This window comes from Tachypleus tridentatus, chromosome 3 (genome assembly GCF_004210375.1).
Source record: "Tachypleus tridentatus isolate NWPU-2018 chromosome 3, ASM421037v1, whole genome shotgun sequence".
In the NCBI taxonomy this organism is placed as follows: Eukaryota; Metazoa; Arthropoda; class Merostomata; order Xiphosura; family Limulidae; genus Tachypleus; species Tachypleus tridentatus.
The window spans coordinates 41,352,269-41,369,955 of record NC_134827.1 but is presented as its reverse complement, the minus strand read 5'-3'; the positions used below and the strand labels follow the sequence as shown (position 1 = coordinate 41,369,955).

At 29.6% G+C, this 17,687-nt stretch overlaps 1 long non-coding RNA gene across 1 annotated transcript; it reads left to right on the top strand.

The window, feature by feature from the left end:
- Nucleotides 1–2,081: 2,081 nt before the first annotated feature.
- LOC143246745 (uncharacterized) lies at nucleotides 2,082–10,937 on the top strand. Its single transcript, XR_013026124.1, has 2 exons — nucleotides 2,082–2,869; nucleotides 6,034–10,937. It is a non-coding gene; the product is annotated as an uncharacterized LOC143246745 (long non-coding RNA).
- Nucleotides 10,938–17,687: the final 6,750 nt, after the last annotated feature.

Genomic DNA, 17,687 nt, shown 5'->3' with positions numbered 1-17,687 from the left:
ATACTAACATAAGATATAAAAAATAAGTTAAATACCAACATAAGTTAAATACCAACATAAGATATATAATAAATATAAGTTAAATACTAACAAAAGATATAAAAAATATAAGTTAAATACTAACGTAAGATATATATAACATAAATACTAACATAAGATATATAACATAAGATAAATACTAACATAAGATATAAATAATATAAGTTAAATACTAACGTAAGATATATAATAATATAAGTTAAATACTAACGTAAGATATAAAAATATAAGTTAAATACTAACATAAGATATATATAACATAAGTTAAATACTAACATAAGATATATAAAAATAAGTTAAATACTAACGTAAGATATATATAACATAAGTTAAATACTAACGTAAGATATATATAACATAAGTTAAATACTAACGTAAGATATATATAACATAAGTTAAATACTAATGTAAGATATATATAACATAAGTTAAATACTAACGTAAGATATATAATAATATAAGTTAAATACTAACGTAAGATATATAATAATATAAGTTAAATACTAACGTAAGATATATATAACATAAGTTAAATACTAACATAAGATATAAAAAATTATAAGTTAAGTACTAACGTAAGATATATAATAATATAAGTTAAATACTAACATAAGTTAAACACTAACATAAGAGATATAAAAATATAAGTTAAATACTAACATAAGAGATATAAAAATATAAGTTAAATACTAACATAAGATATAAAAATATAGTTAAATACTAACATAATATAAAAAAATAAAGTTAAATACTAACATAAGAGATATAATAATATAAGTTAAATACTAACATAAGATATAAAAATAATAAAGTTAAGTACTAACGTAAGATATTTATAACATAAGTTAAATACTAACATAAGATATATAATAGTATAAGTTAAATACTAACATAAGATATATATAATATAAGTTAAATACTAACATAAGATATATAATAATATAAGTTAAATACTAACATAAGATATATATAACATAAGTTAAATACTAACATAATATATAAAAATACATAATTTAAATACTAACATAAGATATATAATAATATAAGTTAAATACTAACATAAGATATATAATAATATAAGTTAAATACTAACATAAGTTAAATACTAACATAAGAGATATAAAAATATAAGTTAAATACTAACATGATATAAAAATATAGTTAAATACTAACATAAGTTAAATACTAACATAAGAGATATAATAATATAAGTTAAATACTAACAAAGATATAAAAAATATAAGTTAAGTACTAACGTAAGATATATAATAATATAAATTAAATTCTAACCTAAGATATATATAATAATAAAAGTTAAGTACTAACGTAAGATATTTATAACATAAGTTAAATACTAACATAATATATATAATAGTATAAGTTAAATTCTAACATAAGATATATATAATATAAGTTAAATACTAACATAAGATATATAATAGTATAAGTTAAATACTAACATAAGATATATATAACATAAGTTAAATACTAACATAATATATAAAAATACATAATTTAAATACTAACATAAGATATATAATAATATAAGTTAAATACTAACAAAGATATAAAAAATATAAGTTAAGTACTAACGTAAGATATATATAACATAAGTTAAATACTAACATAAGATATATAATAATATAAGTTAAGTACTAACGTAAGATTTATAATAATATAAGTTAAATACTAACATAAGATATAAAAATATAAGTAAATACTAACGTAAGATATATAATAATATAAGTTAAATACTAACGTAAGATATATAATAATATAAGTTAAGTACTAACATAAGATATATAATAAGATAAGTTAAGTACTAACGTAAGATATATATAACATAAGTTAAATACTAACATAAGATATATAATAATATAAGTTAAATACTAACATAAGATATATATAACATAAGTTAAATACTAACATAAGATATATATAACATAAGTTAAATACTAACATAAGATATATATAAGATATATAAAAATATAAGTTAAATACAACATAAGTTAAATACTAACATAAGATATATATAACATAAGTTAAATACTAACATAAGATATAAAAAAAATATAAGTTAAGTACTAACGTAAGATATATAATAAGTAAAATACCAACGTAAGATATATAATAAGTAAAATACCAACGTAAGATACATACAAAAAGTTAAATGCTTCAGGAAGTTGTTTAAAACTGAACCGGACATCAATGGGCGTTTGTTAAACACTTTCAGTTAGTTTTGATAATGTAAGAATGAGTTGTTTAAAACTGAACAAGACATTGGTAAGAATGTTTACTTATCTATGTAGCTTCAGTCACAGATGCTACTCATAATCTGACGTTAGTGTGACAGTACAATGTAATAGAATATTCTTTTACACCTAAATTATATGTCAAAGCAGTTGATAATCTATCAGTTATTTTTTATCTCAATCTGACCGCAGTTAAGACAGATAAATCGCTCTGGAATCTGCAGTTTGAATCAGATTTCAGATGAGTTAATAAATCTGTGACGGATTGTATATTGAGCCCTTTAAGAATGAAGTGACAAAATTAGGTTGAATTTTTCTTCTCTGTTTGTTGGGAGTGTTTACTGAATCAAACATTGATGATACTGTATAGTTCACAGGACTGTAGAACCGGATTGATTATCTCTGAGATTAGAATTTTTATTGTATCTTATTTATATCCTTATATTATAGGATTCTAGAACTGTTAAATCAGAGGAAACTTGAAGAACTGAAGGAAAAATGGTGGAATACAAACTCTAAACTTCTGGCTTGTGAGGAATCAGAAGAACGTAATGACGGAATTGGAATTGAAAACATTGGTAGGTTTTGCTCATAGGCTTGCTTTAAATTGTGTACTGAACTATTATAAAAATATTTTATTGGTGTATCTAACATGAATAAGTAACTAGTTGTGCTTACTGTTATTGTTTTCCTAGTTATTTAGCTGAAGAATACTACAAAGTAAGCCTGTAATAATGTACATTGAGAGAGCTCATCTTCAGGTGTCGTTTTATGGGTTTTTAGAAACACCGTTGTTGGCTGGATATGAAAGCAATCTTTATGAACTTGTGGTTTATGAGTTTATTAATTATAGAGTCCCAAATAACATAAAACATATTTAAACAGTACCTACTCTCAGTGCTATGATACTCAACAACAAATTATTTTTGTGCTATATCACGTGGTTAACATGCGCATAATCTGTTCGGGAATTCCACAAATGTTTTCCTCGTTAAAAAATTGTAAAATGGACAAAAAGTTACAAATTGTCAATATCGCTTTGTGATGACGAGAAACCCATTTGAAATGAAAATGTATTCTCAAGGCCTAAGCAGGTAGAAACAGTATTCTGTACTTTATTTTAATTAAAGTGCAAAACCCGTCTTGAGAATATCTGTTTGGGCCCTGTAAAGAGTGTCTTTTTACTAAATCCATCTTACATTGGTTGAAATATTGCTAATTGACCAAAACCACTACAATTATGGGCTTATTTAAGCTTTTTATCATCCTAAATGACCCAAAATGGACATATTCCACATTTCTGTGTATATTGTTCTTGTATTTGTCAAATATCTTGGTAACAACTCCTACAGTAATTTGCCGAAGTCATGACAGAAAAAAACCAACCCAAGAATCATGCTTTAGACCCCTACAATTATGAAAAACAGGCGAGTTCACCTAATTTTTTGTCGATGAGTGGGACTTGTAGAAAAGTATTTTTGGGTTAAATCTAAAGTAAATTGGTCAAAATATGACCGACTGATTGACCACAAACTTTAAAAATTGACTTTTGATATCGTAGGATCAAATGAATTTATATTATTAAAATGATAAATTTTGTGAGGTGTCATTAAATACATTGCTATAAGTTTCAATGGTAATTATTAACTTTGATCTGATAAATAAGTGGTTATTTTATGTCTCTCAGTGTGGAAGTTAACAGTAGATCTTTTACGCATTAGCAGTAACTAAAAGCTGTAATTATTGACGGTAAGGCTAATAACTTTATTTGGTAAATAATTTGCTATTTTGGGCTGTTAAATATAGTTTTTAACAATTATGAATGTTGCTCGTATTTTCTTAGAGACAGATAGAGGGGATTCGTCTTTCTTATGTATGCACGTTTTATGAGGACTCATTGATAAATGTTGAAAGAAATATTCATTAAAAATAACAAAAATTATATTTACTCAAATGTAACAACAATGTGTCAGTTTCTAGTAACTGTTAAAAGGCAGACAAACTGAAATATCCATCTTTATGTTTTAACTGCACTATATCAAACTGGCTAGAATTATGTAGATGTAAACAACTAATAAAAATCTTCTGGTATGTACTTAGTGGGCATTCTGGTCCTGATGTGAACAACTAATTCTGGTATGTACTTAGTGGGCATTCTGGTCCTGATGTGAACAACTAATTCTGGTATGTACTTAGTGGGCATTCTGGTCCTGATGTGAACAACTAATTCTGGTACGTACTTAGTGGGGATCCTGGTCCTGATGTGAACAACTAATTCTGGTACGTACTTAGTGGGGATCCTGGTCCTGATGTGAACAACTAATTCTGGTACGTACTTAGTGGGCATCCTGGTCCTGATGTGAACAACTAATTCTGGTACTACTTAGTGGGGATCCTGGTCCTGATGTAAACAACTAATTCTGGTACGTACTTAGTGGGGATCCTGGTCCTGATGTGAACAACTAATTCTGGTACGTACTTAGTGGGGATCCTGGTCCTGATGTGAACAACTAATTCTGGTACGCACTTAGTGGGCATCCTGGTCCTGATGTGAACAACTAATTCTGGTACTACTTAGTGGGATCCTGGTCCTGATGTAAACAACTAATTCTGGTACGCACTTAGTGGGGATCCTGGTCCTGATGTGAACAACTAATTCTGGCAATGCACTTAGTGGGGATCCTGGTTTTGATGTGAACAACTAATTCTGGTACGTACTTAGTGGGCATCCTGGTCCTGATGTGAACAACTAATTCTGGTACTACTTAGTGGGGATCCTGGTCCTGATGTAAACAACTAATTCTGGTACGTACTTAGTGGGGATCCTGGTCCTGATGTGAACAACTAATTCTGGCACACTTAGTGGGGATCCTGGTCCTGATGTGAACAACTAATTCTGGTAATGCACTTAGTGGAGATCCTGGTCCTGATGTGAACAACTAATTCTGGCACGTACTTAGTGGAGATCCTGGTCCTGATGTGAACAACTAATTCTGGCACGTACTTAGTGGGGATCCTGGTCCTGATGTGAACAACTAATTCTGGTGCGTACTTAGTGGGCATCCTGGACCTGATGTGAACAACTAATTCTGGTAATGCACTTAGTGGGCATCCTGGCCCTGATGTGAACATCTGGTTCTGGTAGGTACTTAGTACGCATCCTGGACCTAAAGTAAGAGTTTACGTCATAATTATATGCTAAATATATTGGTTTAGCTTCTAGCTTTCAATAATGTATGGTAGCATGTATAATTTGTGGTCCAAAATGAAGGTTTGTTCTCAACCCTTCTACTTACTATGCTTCTGAAAGTATGTTTATTAACCTTGCATCAATAGATAGGTTGCTATTGTTAAATAGATAAATAAGGTATTTCACATTTCATTCGTATAAGGCAAACAGGTGTGTGAACTTCTGTTGAATAAACTGTCAATAATAATCCTTGAATTTTTACACATGAATACATTTCACTGGACTTATTTTAACACATGAATACATTTTACTGGACTTCTTTTAACAGTTGAATACATTTCACTGGACTTAACACGAGTACATTTCAATGGACTTACTTTTCTCAGTTTCAGTACTCAAATTTACAAGGTTTACATGATATTACAATTTCACTTTAAGGGTTGTCAGAGTAAAACTAAATTTTGTTTATTATTTTCTAATTAAAGATACTATTTAGTGTAAAGATAAACAGGTGAAATAGAAGAATAAAATATTCTGTTTATACATTTTTAGGTGGAGTTTTTATAGTGATCGGTGTAGGTGTAGTAATAGCCTGTCTCACCCTGTTTGCCGAACATTTGTACTACAAAACATTCCAACCTGCCACAAAGATTGTGCCTGTTAAGAAGTACCAGATAAGTTCACCGAAAATAAACAGATACTGAAACAGGTTATCTTAAGGAATGATGTAAGAATGAAAGGTTGTTTCTATGTTTTATTCATTAATAACAAACCTCCATATATGTTACTGTTTCGAGTTTTGTAGTAGTGTTCCGACGAGTTTACTAAATATAATATAAATTTGACATTAAATTATCAGTTATAATTTAAGGCTTTCTGTATATTATGTATTGACACTTGTAACGTTTCCACGCTAAATAACCCACAATCCTAGTTTAATATATGTTCTATAGTAAAACATGTAATGAGCACAGTCTTTATATATAATGATGAAAGTTTTTATCTATGTAGTAGAATAATTATGGTTATTTATATTTGAACTCTTTAATGTTTCAAATAGAACACACAACAAGTAAGGTACGATTATTTATGTTTACAGTTATGTAATGTTTCAAATAAAACACACAACAACTACAGTATGGTTATTTATATTTACAGTTCTGTAATGTTTCAAGTAAAACACACAACAAGTACAGAACGGTTATCTATATTTAAATTCTGTAATGTTTCAAATAAGACACACAACAATTATGGTTTGGTTATTAATATATAAGTTCTATGATGTTTGAAATAAAATACACAAGGACAGTACAGTTATTTATATTTAAGTTCTGTAATATTTCAAATAAAACACACAACATGTACAGTATGATTATTTATATTATGTTTGTAGTAAAGGAAACAAAAAGTACAGTAGGGATATTTATATTTACAGTTCTGTAATGTTTCGAATAAAACATAAAACAGGTACTGTGTGGTTATTTATATTTAAGTTCTGTAATTTTTAAATTAAAACACAAAAAGTAAAGGATGGTTATATATATTTAAGATCTGTTATGTCTCAAATAAAACACAACAAGTACTATATGGTTATTTAGATTTACAATTCTATGTTTCAAATAGAACACACAACAAGTACAGTATTATTATTTATATCTACAGTTCTGTAATGTATCAATTAAAACACACAACAAGTATAGTATGGCTATTTATATTTACAGTTCTGTGAAGTTTCAAATAAAGCAGACAATATGTACAGTATGGTTATCTGTATTTAAATAAAATACACAACAAGTAAACTATGGATATTTATATTCACAGTTTGATGATCTTTCAAATAAAACACACAACAAGTATAGTATTTCAAATATTACAGAACTGTAAATATATATAAAATACACAACAAATATAGTGTGGTGATTTCTGTTTACTATTCTGTAATGTTTAAAAGGAAACACACAACAACTACAGTATGGTTAATTATATTTACAGTTCTGTAATGTTTCAAATAAAATACACAACCAGGACTATATGGTTTTTTACATTTATGTTCTGTAATGATTTAATTTAAAGACACAAAAAGTACAGTATGGTTTTTTATATTTATGTTCTGTAATGATTTAATTTAAACACACAAAAAGTACAGTATGGGTTATTTATATTGACATTTCTGTAATGTTCCAAATAAAACACAAAACAAGTACACTATGGTTATTTATAATTACAGTTGTATAATGTTTTAAATAAAACACACAACATGTATAGTGTGGTTATTTATATTTACAGTTCTATAGCATTTCAAATAAAAAACACAAGTACAGTGTGGTTATTTATATTTATACTTCTGTAATGTTTAAAATTAACCACACAACCATTACAGTATGGTTATTTGTATTTACAGTGCTTTAATGTTTCATATAAATTTCACAAAAAATCTAATATGGTTATTTGGATATATAGTTCTGTAATGTTTCAAATAAAACGCACAATCATACAGTTTGGCTATTTATATTTACAGTTCTGTAATTTTTCAAATATAACATGCAACATGTACACTATGATTATTTATATTTAAGTTCAGTGATGTTTGTAAAGCACACAAAAATTGCAGTATGGTTATTGATTATAATAGTTGTGTATCGTGTCAAATAAAACACAAGAAGTACAGTATGGTTATCTATATTGACAATTCTGTAATGTTTCAAATAAAATACACAACAAGTACAGTTTGATTGTTTATATTATTCAGTTCTGTAATGTTTCAAATAAAACTCTCAACAAGTGCATTATGGTTATCTATATTTTCATTTCTGTGATGTTTTAAATAAAACACAGGACAAGTATAGTATCGTATTTTATATTTACAGCTCTTTAATGTTTGAAATGAAACCCACAAAAAATACAGAATGGTTATTTATATTTACAGTTCTGTAATGTTTGAAATAAAACACATAACAAGGACAGTATGGTTATCTATATTTTAGTTCTGTAATGTTTCGAATAAAACACAAAAAGTACAGCATTGTTATTTATATTTACAGTTTTGTAATGTTTGAAATAAAACACATAACAAGGACAGTATGGTTATCTATACTTTAATTCTGTAATGTTTCGAATAAAACACAAAAAGTACAGCATTGTTATTTATATTTACAGTTCTGTGATGTTTTAAATAAAACACATGACAAGTATAGTAGGGTTATTTATATTTACAATTCTGTAATGTTTAAAATAGAACACACAACAAGGATGTATGGTTAGCTATATTTAAATTCTGTAATGTTTCAAATAAAACATACAAAAAGTACAGTGTGGTTATTTATATTTTAGTTCTGTAATGTTTTAAATAAACCACTCAACAAGTATGGTATAGTTAATTATATTTAAGTTCTATAATGTTTGAGTTAAAGCATACGAAAAGTGCAGTATGGTTATTTATATTATCAGTTTTGTAATGTTTGAAATAATATATACATTAACTACGATATGTTTAAATATATTTACAGTTCTGTAATATATCAAATTAAACACAAGAAGTACGATATGGTTATTCTTATTTAAGTTCTGTAATGTTTCATATAAAACACACAAAAAGTACAGTATTGTTATTTATATTTTCATTTCTGTGATGTTTTAAATAAAACACAAGACAAGTATAGTATCGTATTTTATATTTACAGTTCTTTAATGTTCGAAATGAAACCCACAAAAAGTAAAGTATGGTTATTTATGTTTTGTTCTGTAGTATTTTAAGTAAACCACAGAACAAGATCTTTTTGTTATTTATATTTTTCAGTTCTGTAATTTTTAAAATAAAATTCACAACAAGTATAGTATGTTTTTTATACTTACAGTTTTGTAGTGTTTCAAATAAAAGATGCAACATGTACAGTATGGTTATTTATATTTAAGTTCTGTAATGTTTAAAATAAAACACAGAACAAGTACAGTATGGTTATATACATTTCAATTCTGTTATGTTTAAAATAAAACACAAAACAAATACAGCATGGTTATTTATTATTGTACTTCTGTAATGTTTCAAATAAAACTCACAACAAGTATAGTATATTTACATTTACAGTTCTGCTATGTTTCAAATAAAACACAGAAAGTACATTATGATTTTTTATATATAAAAAATGATTCTGTAATGATTCAATTTAAAGACATAAGAAGTACAGTATGATTATTTATATTTACAATCATGTAATGTTTCAAATAAAACACATAACAAGTACAGTTTCGTTATTTATATTATTCAGTTCAGTAATGTTTAAAATAAAACACAACAAGTAAAGTATGGTTATTTATATTTAGAGTTTTGTGATGTTCGAAATAAAACACACAATTAGTACTATATGGTTATTTATATTTAAGTTCCTTAATGTTTCAAATAAAACACACAACAAGTACGGTGTAGTTATTTATATTCATACTTCTGTAATGTTTAAAATGAACCACACAACAAATACAATATGGTTATTTGTATTTAATGTTTAAAATGAACCACACAACAACTACTATATGGTTATTTCTATTTACTGTTCTTTAATGTTTAAAATTAACCACACAACAAATACAATATGGTTATTTGTATCTACTGATCTTTAATGTTTAAAATGAACCACACAACAAATACTATATTTATTTATATTTGCAGTTATTTAATGTTTCAAATAAAACACATAACAAGAACAGGATGGTTATTTATGTCTACAGTTCTCTATATTTTGAAATAAAATACACAACAAGTACAGTGTGATTATTTACATTTACAGTTCTGTAGTGTTTGAACGCAGGACAAGTACAGTATGGTTTTTTATATTTATGTTCTGTAATGATTCAATTTAAAGTCACAAGAAGTTCAGTATGGTTTTTTATATTTATGTTCAGTTATGGTTGTAGTAAAGCTCACAAAACGTACAGTAAGGTTATTTATTATTACAGTTGTGTAATGTATCAAGTAAAACACACAAGTACAGTATACTTTTTTATATTCACAGTTCTGTTATGGTTAAAATAAAACATTCAACAAGTACAATATGTCCATTTGTATTTAAATTCTGTAATGTTTCGAAGAAAACACAAAACAAGCACAATGCAGTTATTTATATTTTAGTTCTGTAATATTTTAAATAAAATAGACTATAAGTACAGTATTGTTATTTATATCTATAATTTTGTAATGTTTCAGTTAAAACACAATATGTACAGTATGGTTATCTGTTTTTAAATTCTATAATGTTTGAAATTAAACACAACAATTACAGTATGGATATATATATATACAGTTCTCTAATGATTCAAATGAAATACACAACAAGTATAGTGAGGTTACTTCTGTTTACAGTTCAGTAATGTTTCAAAGGAAACAAACAACCTGTACAGTATGATTATTTATTATTACGGTTGTGTAATGTATGAAATAAAACGCACAACAAATACAATATGGATATTTATATTTACAGTTTATTATGCTTCAAACAAATCACACTACAAGTACAGTATTGTTATTTATATTTATTGTTCTGTAATGTTTCAGTTAAAACACACACAAAGTACAATATTGTTACCCCTCCTGCTAGTACAACGGTATGTCCACAAATTTACAACGCTAAAATCAGCGGTTCGATTCCTCTCGGTGAGCTTAGGAGATAGCCCGATATGGTTTTGCTATAAGAAAAACACACAATATAGTGTTTATATATTAATAGTTCTATAATTTTTGAAATGAAACACATAATAAATACAATATGGTAATTAACATTTACAGTTCTGTAACGTTTCAAATAAAATAGAACAAGTACAGTATAGTGATTTATATTTGCAGTTCTGTAATGTTTCAAATAAAACACACATTAAGTACAGTATAGTGATTTATATTTGCAGTTCTGTAATGTTTCAAATAAAACACATTAAGTACAGTATATGTTTGGTTGGTTGGTTGATTTAGTGTTTTATTGCACAAAGTAGTTAGGCTATCTGCGCCAAACGTGCGGTAAAAAGTTAAAAGTAAATAGTAAAATTCATAAAAGAAAATTAAGGTAAAAGAAAACAGTTTGAAAAAAAACATAAATAGCATAAAACCAATGTTTACATCTAGTCTACAACGTCAAAAGATAAACTACAGTAATTCAAGTTGTAAAGGACTTTCTGTAGCGTACCTTTAATGATCATAACTCGCCAGGAAGACAAACAGGTAAGTACAAAAACCACCGTTAGTCACCTGAAGTTGGTCTTTTCACTCCTGGTTCCGAGTTATTTGACATTATGGCCGTTTTCAAAAAGGAAAGTAATAAAAAGGTTTTAAAAGACGTGTAGCAAAATTATAATAATAACTCGCCAGGATAACTAACGGGTAGTTGGCCTTTTCAGTCCTGGTTTCGAGTTATTTAATGTTACGACTACTTTCTAATTTCAAATCGAACTAGATGAACTGTGATTTTTAAAAGGGAGCCACATTAAAAAGGTGTAATGTATAAATTAAAAACATTAAATGGTATTAAAAAGATTAATAGCCTTTCAAAAACTAAAGACGTAACCAAGGTGGACAGTGTCACCATCACCAATAACACTGTCTAATGTTATGGACAAACCTTGGGACAGAACATGTTTAAAATGGTGCCAGGATTGAGAATCGTAACGATGAAAAGAAAGTAAAATATGGCTTATTTGAGTGTTATACAAACTACACACTGGTGTATCAGTTTTAGATAAAAGAAAACGATGAGTTAAAAAACTGTGACCAATGTGTAGTCTAATTAGAACAACTTCCTCTTTCCGATCTTATGGAAACAAGACTGCCAAAGTCCAATATAGGGTCTTATTTAGAAAAGCTTGTTTTCGTGTTGCTCACTCCAAAGACCGTAGTTCATGTATGGAACAGGCACAGCGGTGATAGTGCCAGAGCAGATAGATTTAGCTGCCATGTCAGCGAGCTCGTTCCCGCGAATACCAACGTGGCACGGTATCCAGAAAAACTGGATAGAAGTAGACGTTAAAGGTAAATGGGCCAGTCAGTTTTGAATATCGGTGAAAACAGGGTGTGAACTAACGTAAAGTGATTCCAGGGCCAGTAGAGAACTAAGAGAATCAGTATAAATAGTGTAGTTTGAGAACTGCTTAGCTTCTATGTGATACAGGGCAAGAGAAATGGCATACAGTTCAGCAGTGAACACAGAAGTTGTAGAGGGGATTCTGCGCGCAACCACCAAACCACAACAAATCATGGCAGAGCCCACAAAGTCACCTGATTTCGAACCATCTGTATAAATAGGAATGGAAGAATGGTTAGAAAGATGTCCAGCAAATAACAGACAGTATTTCCAATCGGGAGTGTCTACTTTTCTCAGATTACTTAAAGATAGGTCACAATTGGGGACTGTAAGAAGCCACGGTGGGATGGGCTGACGAGTGGATACAGCAACGTTATCCAAGGTCAGACCCAGTTCATCCAACTTCGCCTGGATACGAAAGCCGAAAGGAGCAATGGCAGACCGTCTGGTCTGAAAAAGCATTGCCCATCGAGGAAGGAAAACACAACCACAGGTAGGATGCTTTGGTAAAGAACAAAGTTTTGAAGCATATAGTAAAGACAGTTGTAAACAGTGGAGGTGCAAAAAAGGTTCATGAAACTCTATGTATAATGTCTGAAATGGGAAAGTGCGGAGAACCCCAGTGCAGAACCGAAGACCTTGATGATGAATAGAGTCTAGCATCATTAAGACCGATGATCTGGCAGAGCCATAGACCAGTAATCCATAGTCGAGTTTACAGTATATTTATTTATAGTTAAGCTCTGTGATGTTTGAAATAAAACACACAACAAGTACAACATGGTTTTTCATATTTGCAGTCATGTAATGTTTCAAATAAAGCACACAAGTACGATATGGTTATTTATATTGACAATTCTGTGATGTTTAAAATAAAACACACAACAAGTACACTTTGGTTATTTATATTTATACTTCTGTTATGTTTAAAATTAACCACCCAACGACTATAGTATGGTTATTTGTATCTACAGTTCTTTTATGTTTCAAGTAAATTACACAAGAAATCCAATATGGTTATTTGGATTTATAGTTCTGTAATGTTTCAAATAAAAGGTACAGTTTGGTTATTTATATCTCCAGTTCTGTGATATATAAAATTAAACACACAAGAAGTACGATATGGTTATCTATACTTACAGTTCCATAATGTTTCAAATAAAATACACAAAGGTTACAGTATTGTTATTTATATCTATAGTTCTGTAATGTTTTTTCGTAAATCTACAGTTCTGTAATGTTTCAAATAAAATACGCAATAATTACATACAACAAGTACAGTGTGGTTATTTATTTTTAATATTCTCTAATGTTTGAAATAAAACACACCAGAAGAACAATATGGCTATTTATATTTACAGTTCTATAATGTTTAAAATAAAACACAACAGCTACTGAATAATTATTTATATTCACAGTTTTGTAATGTTTGAAATAAAATATTCAGCAAGTACAGTACGGTAATTTATTTTTATAGTTTGGTTATATTTCAAATATAACATACAACAGGTATAATCTGGTAATTTATATTTATAGTTATCGTAGTTTAAAAAAACACACAAAAAAAGTGCGGTATGGTTATTTATCTTTTAGTTCCGTAATGTTTGAAATAAAACACAAAACAAGTACAGTACGGTTATTTATATTTAAGTTCTCTAATGATTGAAATTCTACACTCCACAACTACGATATGGTTATTTATATTTAATTTTGTTAATGTTTCAACTAAACACAGAACAACTACAATATGATATATAATCGGCTACTGGATACTTAAAGAAACAAATCTCTTACTAACGCAGTGTGATGTGGAAATATAACCAGCTATAGAATATTGAAAGAAACAAATCCCTTACTAACGCAGTGTGATGTGGGAATATAACCGGCTATAGAATATTGAAAGAAACAAATCCCTTACTAACGTAGTGTGATGTGGAAATATAACCGGCTACAGAATATTGAAAGAAACAAATCCCTTACTAACGCAGTGTGATGTGGAAATATAACCGGCTATAGAATATTGAAAGAAACAAATCCCTTACTAACGCAGTGTGATGTGGGAATATAACCGGCTATAGAATATTGAAAGAAACAAATCCCTTACCAACGCAGTTTGATGTGGGAATATAACCGGCTATAGAATATTGAAAGAAACAAATCCCTTACTAACGCAGTGTGATGTGGGAATATAACCGGCTATAGAATATTGAAAGAAACAAATCCCTTACTAACGCAGTGTGATGTGGGAATATAACCGGCTATAGAATATTGAAAGAAACAAATCCCTTACTAACGCAGTGTGATGTGGGAATATAACCGGCTATAGAATATTGAAAGAAACAAATCCCTTACTAACGCAGTGTGATGTGGGAATATAACCGGCTATAGAATATTGAAAGAAACAAATCCCTTACTAACGCAGTGTGATGTGGGAATATAACCGGCTATAGAATATTGAAAGAAACAAATCCCTTACTAACGCAGTGTGATGTGGGAATATAACCGGCTATAGAATATTGAAAGAAACAAATCCCTTACTAACGCAGTGTGATGTGGGAATATAACCGGCTATAGAATATTGAAAGAAACAAATCCCTTACTAACGCAGTGTGATGTGGGAATATAACCGGCTATAGAATATTGAAAGAAACAAATCCCTTACTAACGCAGTGTGATGTGGGAATATAACCGGCTATAGAATATTGAAAGAAACAAATCCCTTACTAACGTAGTGTGATGTGGAATATAACCGGCTATAGAATATTGAAAGAAACAAATCCCTTACTAACGCAGTGTGATGTGGGAATATAACCGGCTATAGAATATTGAAAGAAACAAATCCTTTACTAACGCAGTGTGATGTGGGAATATAACCGGCTATAGAATATTGAAAGAAACAAATCCCTTACTAACGCAGTGTGATGTGGGAATATAACCGGCTATAGAATATTGAAAGAAACAAATCCCTTACTAACGCAGTGTGATGTGGAATATAACCGGCTATAGAATATTGAAAGAAACAAATCCCTTACTAACGCAGTGTGATGTGGGAATATAACCGGCTATAGAATATTGAAAGAAACAAATCCCTTACTAACGCAGTGTGATGTGGGAATATAACCGGCTATAGAATATTGAAAGAAACAAATCCCTTACTAACGCAGTGTGATGTGGGAATATAACCGGCTATAGAATATTGAAAGAAACAAATCCCTTACTAACGCAGTGTGATGTGGGAATATAACCGGCTATAGAATATTGAAAGAAACAAATCCCTTACTAACGCAGTGTGATGTGGAAATATAACCGGCTATAGAATATTGAAAGAAACAAATCCCTTACTAACGCAGTGTGATGTGGAATATATATCCGGCTACAGAATATTGAAAGAAACAAATCCCTTACTAACGCAGTGTGATGTGGGAATATAACCGGCTATAGAATATTGAAAGAAACAAATCCCTTACTAACGCAGTGTGATGTGGGAATATAACCGGCTATAGAATATTGAAAGAAACAAATCCCTTACTAACGCAGTGTGATGTGGGAATATAACCGGCTATAGAATATTGAAAGAAACAAATCCCTTACTAACGCAGTGTGATGTGGGAATATAACCGGCTATAGAATATTGAAAGAAACAAATCCCTTACTAACGCAGTGTGATGTGGGAATATAACCGGCTATAGAATATTGAAAGAAACAAATCCCTTAGTAACGCAGTGTGATGTGAGAATATAACCGGCTATAGAATATTGAAAGAAACAAATCCCTTACTAACGCAGTGTGATGTGGGAATATAACCGGCTATAGAATATTGAAAGAAACAAATCCCTTACTAACGCAGTGTGATGTGGGAATATAACCGGCTATAGAATATTGAAAGAAACAAATCCCTTACTAACGCAGTGTGATGTGGGAATATAACCGGCTATAGAATATTGAAAGAAACAAATCCCTTACTAACGCAGTGTGATGTGGGAATATAACCGGCTATAGAATATTGAAAGAAACAAATCCCTTACTAACGCAGTGTGATGTGGGAATATAACCGGCTATAGAATATTGAAAGAAACAAATCCCTTACTAACGCAGTGTGATGTGGGAATATAACCGGCTATAGAATATTGAAAGAAACAAATCCCTTACTAACGCAGTGTGATGTGGAATATAACCGGCTATAGAATATTGAAAGAAACAAATCCCTTACTAACGCAGTGTGATGTGGGAATATAACCGGCTATAGAATATTGAAAGAAACAAATCCCTTACTAACGCAGTGTGATGTGGAATATAACCGGCTATAGAATATTGAAAGAAACAAATCCCTTACTAACGCAGTGTGATGTGGGAATATAACCGGCTATAGAATATTGAAAGAAACAAATCCCTTACTAACGCAGTGTGATGTGGGAATATAACCGGCTATAGAATATTGAAAGAAACAAATCCCTTACTAACGCAGTGTGATGTGGGAATATAACCGGCTATAGAATATTGAAAGAAACAAATCCCTTACTAACGCAGTGTGATGTGGGAATATAACCGGCTATAGAATATTGAAAGAAACAAATCCCTTACTAACGCAGTGTGATGTGGGAATATAACCGGCTATAGAATATTGAAAGAAACAAATCCCTTACTAACGCAGTGTGATGTGGGAATATAACCGGCTATAGAATATTGAAAGAAACAAATCCCTTACTAACGCAGTGTGATGTGGGAATATAACCGGCTATAGAATATTGAAAGAAACAAATCCCTTACTAACGCAGTGTGATGTGGGAATATAACCGGCTATAGAATATTGAAAGAAACAAATCCCTTACTAACGCAGTGTGATGTGGGAATATAACCGGCTATAGAATATTGAAAGAAACAAATCCCTTACTAACGCAGTGTGATGTGGGAATATAACCGGCTATAGAATATTGAAAGAAACAAAAGAAACAAATCCTTACTAACGCAGTGTGATGTGGGAATATAACCGGCTATAGAATATTGAAAGAAACAAATCCCTTACTAACGCAGTGTGATGTGGGAATATAACCGGCTATAGAATATTGAAAGAAACAAATCCCTTACTAACGCAGTGTGATGTGGGAATATAACCGGCTATAGAATATTGAAAGAAACAAATCCCTTACT